This window comes from Aquarana catesbeiana, linkage group LG04 (assembly GCF_042186555.1).
Source record: "Aquarana catesbeiana isolate 2022-GZ linkage group LG04, ASM4218655v1, whole genome shotgun sequence".
Classification (NCBI taxonomy): Eukaryota; Metazoa; Chordata; class Amphibia; order Anura; family Ranidae; genus Aquarana; species Aquarana catesbeiana.
This window is the reverse complement of record NC_133327.1, coordinates 112,687,276-112,700,456: the sequence shown is the minus strand read 5'-3', so window position 1 is coordinate 112,700,456 and position 13,181 is coordinate 112,687,276.

Below are 13,181 nucleotides of genomic sequence, written 5' to 3'. Positions count from 1 at the left end.
GATTGCTGTTATCATTATGATTTAAAAGGGATCCAAAAAACTATGTGATAATAAATGGCTTCATATGATTGCTATCCTTAAATAAAAGGCAGTTTTTTGGCGCATGATCAGTCATATATCAGTCAATATTAATGCCAAAATTTCACAATTTCTGCCAGGGTATGCAAACTTTTGAGCACAACTTTATACAGCACCGTCAATTTATGCAGCGCTTTACATACACATTGTACTTTCACATCAGTCCCTGCCCTAAAGGAGCTTACAATCTAAGGTCCCTAACTCGCATTCATACATACACATACTAGGGACAATTTTTATTTTATTTTTTTTCTATTTTTTTTTAGACAGGAGCCAATTAACCTACCAGCATGTCTTTGGAGTGTGGGAGGAAACTGGAGGACCCGGAGGAAACCCACACAGGCACAGGGAGAACATGCAAACTCCAGGCAGGTAGTGTCATGGTTGGGATTTCAACCAGCAACCCTTTTGATGCTAGGCAAAAGTGCTAACCTCGACTTTAAGTTGCATAGATTTGAACGGCTTTCATTGAAATACAATGGGCTGCGACTTTATGTGTCCAAAGAGTGTAAATATTCGCCAGCAAACCAAGAATCTTCAACTACGCCCAAACATTTTTTTATTGAAGAAAGATCACATCACATGCCTGACAAAGGGGTCCTGTGTGACTCCGAAACGTTGCACTACACGGTGATGTGTTCTTTCTTCAATAAAAAAATATTTGGACGTTGAAGATCATTTGTGTAGTGGCGATTATTTACACTCTGTCGTGTATGTTCCAGTATGCAGTTGGTGGTCGCTGCAGCACCCGGTACCTTGAGAACTTATTCCAGGAGTGTGTTCGATGGGAATATGGACTGTGTTTATGTGTCCAAAGTCGCATGACAAGTCACACAAGTGTGAATGAGGCCTAAGTCTAGGTTCACGTTCTTGTGGGTGGGGAACATGAACAAAATGTTGCCATTGTGTTCATTCCCACTGTAGACGTAGGTGGTACATTAAATACTGTAAATGCTCCACGGAAGAGTGTACAAATGTTTTCCAATGGGCATTATTAATGGCCTCACTGATGGGACCAAGATGGGAATCACTAAAAAACTTAAAGTGTCACACATCAGTGTAAAGTCCTGGTAAGGGGTGAGCTGACTTTGGACTTGAGAAAACACAGTGGACCAACACCAGCAGATGACATGGCTCCCCAAATAATCACTGAATGTTAAAACTTCACACTGGACCTCATCCAACTTGAATTCTGTGCCTCTCCACTCTTCCTCCAGACTCCGGGACTTTGATCTCCAAATGAAATGCAGAATTTCCACAGTCCGTGATGATTTGGGGAGCCGTGTCATTTGCTGGTGTTAGTCCACTGTGTTTTATCAAGTCCAAAGTCAGAACAGACCTCTACCAGGAAATTCTAGAGCACTTCATGCTTCCCTCTGCTGATCAGCTTTATGGAGATGGTGATTTTATTTTCCAGCAGGACTTGGCACCTGCCCACACTGCCCAAAGTACCAATACCTGGTTTATTGATCACTGTGCTTGATTGGCCAGCAAACTCGTCTGACCTAAACCCCATAGAGAATCTGTGGGGTATTGTCAAGAGGAAGATGAGAGACACCAGACCCAACAATGTCAACAAGCTGAAGGCCGCTATCAAAGCAACCTGGGCTTCCTTAACACCTCAGCAGTGCCACAGGCTGATCGCCTCCATGCCACGCCGCATTGATGCAGTCATTGATGCAAAAGGAGCCCCGACCAAGTATTGAGTGCATACTATACTGTACATGGACATACTTTTCAGTAAGTCAACATTTCTATATTAAAAATACTTTTTTTTATTGGTCTTACGTAATATTCTAATTTTCTGAGATACAGAATTTCGGCTTTTCACTAGCTGTAAGCCATAATCATCAAGCTTAAAAGGAAGAAATGCTTGAAATATATCCCTCTGTGTGTAACACATCTATATAAAATATAGGAGTTTCACTTTTTGAATTGATTTACCAAAATAAATGAACTTTTTGATGATATTCTAATTTTATGAGCTGCACACACAGACACACACAGATATATATATATATATATATATATATATATATATATATATATATATATATATATATACACACACACATGTGCAGTATATATGTAATATACAGTATATAGATATCTTACATAATTTAGCAAAGCAATGTGTAAAGTGCATTAATCCCCAGTGCCCAATCACAATTTTACTGATTGCTCTGATGTGATGAGACAGCTGATTGGTTGGTATGGGGTTATTATACCTTTGCATCATGCCTATTTGCAGTGCCTTATGACATAAATATGTGTAGCACATATTTTCATCTTATGAGTAATATGCAGAGATTTGCAATAGCTTAAAAAAATAGCTTAGCAAAAACGACTATTGTCAGTCACTTGGGTGGGACATTTTAGCCTGTATTTACAGTGCTGTGTACATTGAACTGTATATGGGCAATGCTTTTTGAAATGTAAATTCTGGTGCGTTTAAGTACATTTTAGAATGTTAAAGCTCATCTTTACTTGTGCTAATGACAGCTGATTATGTCTGTAAGGAGCTGTGTTCATAAGATTTAATGCGCTCTCACAGAGGTGAAATTCCACCAGGGAATAAGAATAATGAGGGGTGAAAAGTGTTAATTTAATCACTCTCGTGGTATTATGATAGGATGGCATGTCTCTTCTTGTCTTTGCTGTTTTATGAATGAAGGCAGATTTAGGCCTCATGCATGCTGGGCGTTCTTAACGCTGCTCCTAGGGACATCTGGCATTTATTTTCTGCCTCTAAACGCCCCTGCATGTTAGCCTATGTGTCCCTGCGCACATAGGCGTTTAGGGGAGTTTGGAGTCAGGGGCGTCTAGAGGCAGAAAAAATCCCCACTGCCAACATGTCCTGGAGCACTGTGTTTTGGCAGAAAAAATGCTATAGGCCTGTAATGCCGCTTACACACGACTTTACGGCATACTTGGTCCGGCGAACAATTCGATCGTGTGTGGGCTCCAGCGGACTTTTTTTCCCCAAAAGTTCGATGGACCTAGAAATGAAACATGTTTCAAATCTTTCCGACAGACTTGAGTCCGGTCGAAAAGTCCGCTCGTCTGTATGCTAGTCCGATGGACAAAAAACTACGCTAGAGCAGATATTGGCTACTGGCTATGAACGTCCTTGTTTTAGTCCGGTCGTACGTCATCACATACGAATCCGTCGGACTTTGGTTGATCGTGTGTAGGCAAGTCAGTTCATTCGGAAAGTCCATCGTAAAGTCCGTTGAAAAGTCCGCCAGACAAAGTCTGCCGTAAAGTCCGCTCGTGTGTACGCAGCATAAGCGTGTGTAAACTAATGCCACGTACACACGACCGGACTTTATGGCATACTTGGTCCGGTGGACCAGAGTCCGTCGGACAATTCGACCGTGTGTGGGCTCCAGCGGAGTTTTTTTCCCCAAAAAGTTCGACGGACCTAGAAATGAAACATGTTTAAAATCTTTCCAACGGACTCGAGTCCGGTTAAAAAGTCTGCTCATCTGTATGCTAGTCCGACGGACAAAAACCGACGCTAGGGCAGCTATTGGCTACTGGCTATGAACTTCCTTGTTTTAGTACAGTCGTACGTCATCACGTACGAATCCGTCGGACTTTGGTTGATCGTGTGTAGGCAAGTCTGTTCATTCGGAAAGTCTGTCGGAAAGTCCGTTGAAAAGTCCGCCGGACAAAGTCTGCCGTAAAGTCCGCTCGTGTGTACGCGGCATAAGTGACACTTTTAGGGGACCAGAGACACCAATACAGTGATCAGTGCTAAATAATGCACTGGCATGGTATAAATCGCACTGGCAGGGAAGGGGTTAACACCAGGGGGCAATCAAAGGGTTACCTGTGTTTCCTGGGTGTGCTTTCTTAATGTGTGGGGGATGGACTGACTCGAGGAACAGACACATCTGTGTTCCTGATTAGCAGGAATCACAGATCTCTCTCTTCCTGTCTGACAGAATGCCAATCTGTCTCTCCAGCGAACGATCGCGGGTGGACAGTGGCCATCGCAGCTGCCGGACGCGCTGATTGGCTCCCGTTGTGTCCCAGAGCCGATGCAAGAAATCATGTACAGGTACATGATTTTGCACTTAAGGGCTGCCCTGCCACAGTATATGTACATGAGGCAGTCCTTAAGTGGTTAACAGTTGGTTTAGATCAGGGATCTCCAAACTACGGCCTTCCAGCTGTTGCTGAACTACACAACCCATGAGGCATTGTAAAACTCTGTCATTCACAGACATGACTAAGCATCATGGTAATTGTAGTTCCTGAACAACTGGAGGGCCATAGTTTGGAGTGCCCTGGTCTAGATGATAAGTAGCCAATCAGAATGCTAGAACAATTAGGCTGGCCATAGAGCAAATTTCCCATGTTTGCAGGAAAAAAATTAGCTCGATTCCCCATCAACAAAGACAGCGTTGACAGGTGAATCTTTTCCGCAAAGCCATTGTGTTCTCCCAGCAGGAGAACAACCGCTAGCAATAATCGCATGTAAAATCCAGCAGGCTGGTTGTGCCCAAGCTGATTGATCGATCCATCACACGATTTGAATGTATCATATATAGCCAGCTTTACAGCTTATTTAATTAAATTAAAATTACTTTAATTATAAGTTAATTTAATCAAAAGGTGTATCTAGCTAAAGTAAATTCAGCAACAAAATATCCAATTCCACAGAACCATTATATGGGAAACTGAGTTCAATCGTCCAGCTTGTTTTATTAAGATTTAGCCAGTAATAAGGTTCCTTATGTTGGGAAGAAAGTCTGTATAAATATTGTTAATAATTTTCGTATAATTTAATAAAATGTTTTAGTCCAACCTAACGCTTTATCCGTTTTTTTTGTGATCTCCAGTAATTTCATCCACCAAAAGCTTCTTTGAAGGGTGTAGACTTTTCCCATGCACAGTTTCAGCACAGAGATCAGCAGGATTAACAAATGCCACAGTTTGCTGTCAGGTTTAATTGTACACGGAGCGCTGACCTTTAGCAAGACAAACAGCAAACACATGGGCAAGCCTTGCACCTCTTCCTTTGTATTTAACATATGTCAAGCACAATTTGCCGCAGCAAGTGCCAATTTCGTACAAAATTTGTGAAAGGAGAAACTTGACAAACAAACGTCAGACACAAATACTTTTTACTGACAGACGAGCACGAAGAATAATGCTTTGTAAGTGGGAGCAAAAGAATCTGGAAAAATATTCCAGTCATTTTGTGATATCTTTAGCAAGGTAAGGTGAGCAGCTTTTGTGACTCTTAGGACAGAGTGAAAGCAGGAGGTTTTGGTGGCACAGCGGTTCTCTGAGCAGGGCTTTAGGTGCCATAATCAAGTCTTCAATAAGCGTCCCTCACCCTAAACCTGGCCATACACTGTACATATTTTGGCCAGTTCCTGATCAGATCTTGGCTGTGTGGGCACCTTCCCACCAGACATCCTTTGATTAAAAATATCTAAGGAGCCAGACACAAAATTGTCTGCTGAACTTGGCTTCATAAAATCGCGTGCAGTCGCTGTCCGTTTATTCTGATTTCCAGCTGGCTGCCTGTCAAAATACAATAGCCACAGTGGGAGATTTGTCCATCCATGTTGTATAGCACAGGTAGAGGAATTCGATTTTCTCTGTTCTGCCCCAGGCAAAAAAACATTTTATTAGACCGAGGATGGGTTGGAATGTTTGACAATGTTTTTATTGCTGTCTGTGCCTTCCTGTCCCTGTGATAATTGCAACCCCCATTTCTTGCATCCTTGGAAATCTCCATAATGGTGGTCACAGATTGAAATTTTGATTCCAGACCACTCAAGACCTTAAAAAAAAAAAATGGCTGGAGTTTAACGCTTTAACACTAAGGATGAGCTCAGGCATGTTCGCAGGCAGGGAGACATTTTCCCGTTCCACGGCTGTAGAGATTGAAAAATGTCTCACTGCCTGCGATTAGCGCTGTGCAGTGCCGACTTCCTGGCGGGCTCTGCACGTGCGGGTTGCGAACACGCTTGAGCTCAGCCATATTTAACACTAATGCCCTGTACACACGGTCGGACATTCCGACAACAAAATCCATGGATTTTTTCCAACGGATGTTGGCTCAAACTTGTCTTGCATACACACGGTCACAGAAAGTTGTTGGAAAATCCGATCGTTCTGAACGCGGTGACGTAAAACACGTACGTTGGGACTATAAATGGGGCAGTAGCCAATAGCTTTCGTCGCTTAATTTATTCAGAGCATGCGAAGCACTTTGTGCGTCGGATTTGTGTACACACGATCAGAATTTCTGACAACAGATTTTGTTGTCGGAAAATTTCATAGCAAGCTCTCAAACTTTGTGTGTCGGAAATTCCGATGGAAAATGTGTGATGGAGCCCACACACGGTCGGAATTTCCGACAACAAGGTCCTATCACACATTTTCCGTCGGAAAATCCAACCTTGTGTACAGGGTATAACACTAACTGAACCTAACCATTTACCCCTATACAAGTATACCCACCTCCAGACCAGGCCTTTTCTGGCACTTTTTGTTTACTTGTAAGAATCAGCATTTTTTGCTGGAAAATTACTTATAACCCCCAAACATTACAAATATTTTTTAGAGCCCCTTCCCACTGCCAGCGGGCGGCAAAGCGTCACTAGTTTTAATAGGGCTTTACTATCGTTTTAGGGGCACTTTTCAGCCGCTAGCGGGGCACTTTTAAACCTTTTAAAGCGGGGTGTTTTTAAAAGCTCCGCTGCCCGAAGCACTTTACAGGCACTTCGCCAGCGGTGCCCATTCACTTCAATCAGCAGGGGCGGTAGAGGAGCAGTGTATACACCGCTCCTAAACTTCTCCAAAGATGCTGCTTCTAGGACTTTTTTTTCCTGCAATCGCACCGTTCCAGTGTGAAAGCACTCAGGCTCTCACACTGGGGCTGCAGAGGAGGCGTTTTTCAGGCGCTTTACAGGCGCTATTTTTTTAGCCCTTTAGTGCCTGAAAAACACCTTCAGTGTGAAAGGGGTCTTAAAGCAAAGGCCCTAGAGCAGAGGTCTCCAAACTATGGCCCTCCAGATGTTCAGGAACTACAATTCCCATCATGTCTGTGAATGTCAGCGTTTTACAATGCTTCATGGGACGTGTAGTTCCGCAACAGCTGGAGGGCCGTAGTTTGGAGATCCCTGCCCTAGAGAATAAAATAGCGGTCCTTGGAATTTTTTTTATGTCACATGCTATTTGCGAAGAGTTTTTTCAAACACAATTTTTTGGGAACCACATTTTAATGCAGACACACACAATACATAAACCAATATAAAAGATGATGTTACACTGAGTAAATAGACCAGACATGCCATGCTTTAAAATTGTGCTTGCCTTATGCAATGGTGACAAATAACGTAAATGCTACTATCCATAGGCGATGATTTAAAAGCCTTTGCAGGTTACCAGTTTAAATGTACAGAGGAGGTCTAGTGCTAGAATTGCTGCCCATGATCTGATACGTCACAAGTGTGGGATGATCTTTATTTGCGTGTGCTCGGGAACAATGCGTGTGTTCGCAAGCACAAGGGGACAGGGGCACTTACATTTTTTTTAAATGTTTCATTTTTTAAAATTTATTTTTACATTGTTGCTTACATTTTCTTTTAATCACTTTTATTGCTGTCACAAGTAATGTAAACATCCTTGTTACAGTTATAGACATGTGACAGGTACTCTTTATGGAGAGATCTGGGGGCTATAAGACCCCAGGTCCCTCCTCTGCCCTTAAAAGTATTCAAAACAGCAAGATCCCCTCCCACTGCTTGTAAAAGCAATCCAGTGGCTAGTTAGCTGCTGGGATTGCTTTAACAAGAGCTGTCCACCGGCTCTAAAGAACTGTACCAGGGTGATGCCTGCAGCTGCAGACAATATCCCAGTAACCACCCGAAGTCCAGTGACGTATGGGTACATTGCTGGTGCAAAAGTGGATACTTACCAGAACTTTCAATCAGTCACACAGTAAAATGTAAGAGCACCAATATCTTGGGACTAAAAATGATTGCGCTACATTCACTTACACACACTTGACCGTGAGCATTTTTAGCTGATTTTGAAGGAATTTTGCTGTTTGTTTGTACCGACAGTGCTTTGAAAAAGTATTCATACACCTTGTTACAGCCAAAATTGTAAATGTATTTTATTGGGATTTTATGTGATAGCCCAACACAAAGTGGCACATAATTGTGAAGGGGAAGGAAAATGATAAATGGTTTTCAAAATTTTTTACAAATAAATATGTGAAAAGTGTGGCGTGCATTTGTATTCAGCCCCCCGAGTCAATACTTTATAGAACCACCTTTCACACGCAATTACCACTTTGTGTTGGTCTATCACATAAAATCCCAATAAAATACATTTAGGTTTTTGGTTGTAACATGACAAAATGTGTAAAATTTCAAGGGGTTTGAATACTTTTTCTAGGCACTGCAATTTTCAAGCTTGTTCAGGCTGGATTCGTTTTCCAATGGCTAATGCAAAAACAGTTACTAGGAGGTAAGGCAAGAAATCACGTGAAAAAAATTAGCATTGTGCGTGTTTTCAGGTGCTCCTATTTAAGTCTATAGGGCTAAAAACAGCCATCTCTGTTCCAAAGAAGCTCAGGTGCTACCTTTGTATTCTGAGCAGCAGGCTTTAAGTGACACGCTGCTCAGGCGTTGGCACTATTAAATATGATGGGAATCTTGCTGTCTTGGCAATCTTGCTGTTCTCTGCTTCAATTGCTCAGATGAATAGGGTCAAGGTGACTGGTCATGTATACACAATCCAGCAGCCACTGGTCATGTTTATCAGTTAGTTATCCACTATACATGCACTTGGCTCACCTGAGTTTAAATGAATACAGAGAGAAGATGGGAGGAGAGAGCAACCAGCAATCAGAGGTGGTACATCATAGAGGGCAGAACTGGAGAAAGTATACAATGATGTGCAGTTAGAGAATGGTCACCCAGGGCATGTCTTCCACTACTATAGACATAACATCATCATCATCCAACCCTGCCAAAATCAACAAGATTATGTCATGATTATCTCACATCTGAGAACAGCTTTAAGGTGGCAACACAGCAAAAAAAACAAAACAAAGAATGCAAAACTTGGACACCTCTTGCTATGGTTGCTGACATCAGAGTGATAATGGTCGCTGGTAGATGTCAGAAGCCCCCTTTTGAATAAGCAGAGTATTTGGTACATGCTGGAACTACTATGAGGAGCTAGTAACTAACTGGTTTGCCTTCTGTAGAGCGTGGGAAAGAAACACAACACAGCTCCAAGCAGTGTGCTATTCAAGTAGGGATGCTCACATCTTTCACTGCTTGCTCCCAGAGAGGTAACCAGTATTGGCTCCAGATGGATATAAATTTGTATGCCTTTGCGTGAGTGTCACTCTAGCAGGGAGGGTGGCACCACGCTGGGACAGGGACTGGTGACCAACAGGGTTACCAAACTCCCACAGCATTTTTTACTGACAAAACATGTAGATTTACTAACAGAGCACATTTTTTACTGGCAACCTTACAACCTTACAAATGACAGAGCTCCTATTAACCACTTTAGGTCCACCCTATAGCAGTTTTACTGTGTGCCGGATCACATATATATACGTTCTGGGAAAGGGAGGCACATGCGTGCTGCCGGCAGCTCACTTCCACTGTGATTACACACAGCGGAAGCTGATTAGCGGGTGCACGGTACCCGATGTCCTCTGGCACCAGCCGATCATTAGGCAAAAAGCCAGAATGGCAATCTGCCTATGTAAAAAAGGTAGATCACCATTCTGACAGGAGAGAAAAGGATGGAATTAGTTTCCCTACAAAACCGGAAATAAATTCAATCTCTTCCCCTAGTAAAAGCATCCTCACACAGTATAGTAAAACACTGGCTAGGCACACAGTTAACCCTTTGATCACCCCTGATGATCAAAGTGACAGTGCATATTTTTAGCACTGATCACTGTATTAGTGTCGTCCCCAAAAAGTGTCAGTATTAATTATTGTCAGAATGTCTGTCCCAATATTGCAGTCCGGCTATAAGTCACTGATCGCTGCCATTACTAGTAAAAAAAGAAAAGAAATAAAAAAAATATATCCCATAGTTTGTAGACGCTATAACTTTTGCGCAAACTAATCAATATACTTTTTTTTTTACCAGAAATATGTAGCAGAATACATATTGACTCAAATTTATGAAGAAATTAGATTGGGTTTTTAAATTTTTTATTGGATATGTTTTATAGCAGAAAGTAAATGGATTTTGTCTTCAAACTTGTGGGTTGTTTTTTGTTTACAGCACAAAAAATAAAAAAACGCAGAGGTGATCAAATACCACCAAAAGAAAGCTCTATTTTTGGGGGAAAAGGACATACATTTTATTTGGGTACAGTGTCGCACAACCGCGCAATTGTCAGTTAAAGTAACTCAGTGCCCTATCGCAAAAAATGGCCTGGTCATGAAGGGGGGAAATCTTCCGGAGACCAAGTGGTTAAGTCATAATGCACCACATGCTAGCACATTATGACAGACTTACCTGAAAATGAAGTCCTCCAGCGGCGCACTGTTACCGATGTAGGCATTTCCACCTTCACCCAGTCTTCCTTCCTTGTTTGCAGGCTTTGGCGGTATGAATGGCCGAGCCGCGATGACATCACCCCCATTGAGTCAAACTATCACAGCACTGGAAACGGACAAATAGCCTGGCAATGAAGGGGGGTACACATGCTAGTATTCAGTAGGTTAAACAAACCAATTTAAAGATCATTAGGCAATATATGGGCTTTTATAGCTATCCAGTATGGCTGACAATTGTAGTTTTGCATGTGTTATTCCAGGTTGCATAGGGGATAGTCACTGCTCCTTAACCTGTTAGAATCTTTGTGAAAGTGCTTTGTAATTTCCTGGTAATAGTTCACTTTTGTTCTTTTGTAATTAGGGCCTTTATGTCCTTCACGCAGTGAATTCTAGGAGTGAGACACTTTGCAGAAAGAACAATATCTCAAACAACGTCTTTCATCCTTTACAGTACAGGTCAATGTGTTTTTTTCTTTTCAGTACATACAGGATTGGTCAGACAATGACCTCCCATCTAATGACCTTTCCCATTCTGTCTTGTCCTATTTCACCAAATTCATGTCCGCTGTCTCCTCCAGAACATCTAAACACTATACATTTCCCTATATCGTCTTGTGCTTGTCTAACTCACCCAGCCTACTCAGTGAATTATTCCCAATACTTTCTGCTACTTGTCACATTCAACCTCTTGTAATGTGCATAGCTTTAACAATGTATTACAGAAACTGCTACATACTGTAGTGTTAGGTACTTTCTGCATAACAATTTATCTTGGGGGTCCCAGACTGTGTATGTAATGAATATATATATATATATATATATATATATTGCAGCGGGGTGCCTGTAAAACAGGTTAAAATTACATATTGTGATTGATGGGGATATATGTTCCTCCACGGATTCTTAGATTTGCAATCTAAGATAATTCCAGCAAAGACTTTAGGGTAAAGAAGGATAGTTCTTTAGCCTGTATTGGTAAAGTCTATTCCGGGGCTGGTATTATCGGGAGTCTGATAGAGATCCGCGTGGGACAGACTTCCAAGTCCGTGGACCCCAGTTTAAGGTTTTCTCTTCAAGTCTTGAATAAGGCAGCTGGTCCTAGCTCTTAGGGAGAGAGAGTGTGTCTCCATGTGAGGAGACATCTAGGAGCATGGCTGCTCGTCCCTGATGTTGGATATAAAGGATTTGCGTTTGTAAGGACGCTTACTACAAGACCAAGGACTGATCAGTCTATGGAAGCAGTAAGGCTTGGTAGAGCAGAAGTTTATTGTTGTTTGATTGCTGGAAGAGCTGGTGGTTTGAGGGACCAGTACCTGTAGCAGCAGTGCTTTTGAAGAGTAGCCAGGTGGGCTTGTATTTTCAATTGTGTCTGAATGACGTTTAAACCTGCATGGGATTCCTGAGTGAACTTTTGTTTAGCTTTTATCATTTAATAAACGTGGGCTACCAGGTCCTTGACTATAAACGCCTGTCTGATGTGGACTCACTACATGAAAACCCATCTACCACTGAGCTGAACAATCTCCCATGCCACAAAATAAATATATATAGTGGGTAAAAAGTATTGAACGCGTCACCATTTTTCTAGGTAAATATATTTCTAAACGTGCTATTGACCTGACATTTTCACCACATGTCGGTGACAACCCATGCATTCCACACGTACAAAGAAACCAAAACAAATAAGTTCAGAAATTAAGTTATGTGTAATAAAATGGAATGAAACAGGGAAAAAGTATTGAACACATAGGTGCAAAAAGGTATGGAAAGCCAAGACACCATCTGAAATTTATCAGTAATTAAAAAGCAATCCTGCCCCTTGTCAGTGCAAATTAATATCAGCTGGATCAGTCTCAACTGATGGCCTATAAATAGGTGTCCCATTACCAAATTGTCACGCAAGAAACATCTCATGATGGGTAAAAGCAAAGGGCTCTCTCTTAAGACCTTCGTAACCTTATTGTTGCAGAACATACTGCTGACATTGGTTACAGAAAGATATCTAAACTTCTGAATGTTCCAGTGAGCACAGTTGGGGCCATAATCCAGAAGTGGAATGAACATAATTTCACCATAAAGTGGCTATGACCAGGTGCTCCTCGCAAGATTTCTGACACAGGAGTGAAAAGAATTATCAGAAGAGTTGTCTAAGAGCCAAGGACCACTTGTGGAGAGCTTCAAAAAGACCTGGAATTAGGAGGTAAAATTGTTTCAAGGTAAAACAGTAAGTAATGCACTCAACTGCCATGGCCTGTATGCACGCTCACTATGCAAGACTCAATTGCTGAAGAAAAAGCATGTTGAAGCTTGTTTAAAGTTTTCTGCACAACACTAAGACAAGCCTGTGAAATACCGGGAGTATATAGTTTGGTCAGATGAGGCCAAATTTGAACTTTTTGTATGCCATAATACATACCATGTTTGGAGGACAAATGGGACTGCACATCACCCCAAAACACCATACCAACAGTGAAGTTTGGAGGTGAGAACATCATGGTGTGGGGCTGTTTGTCAGCATAAAGGTACTGGCAA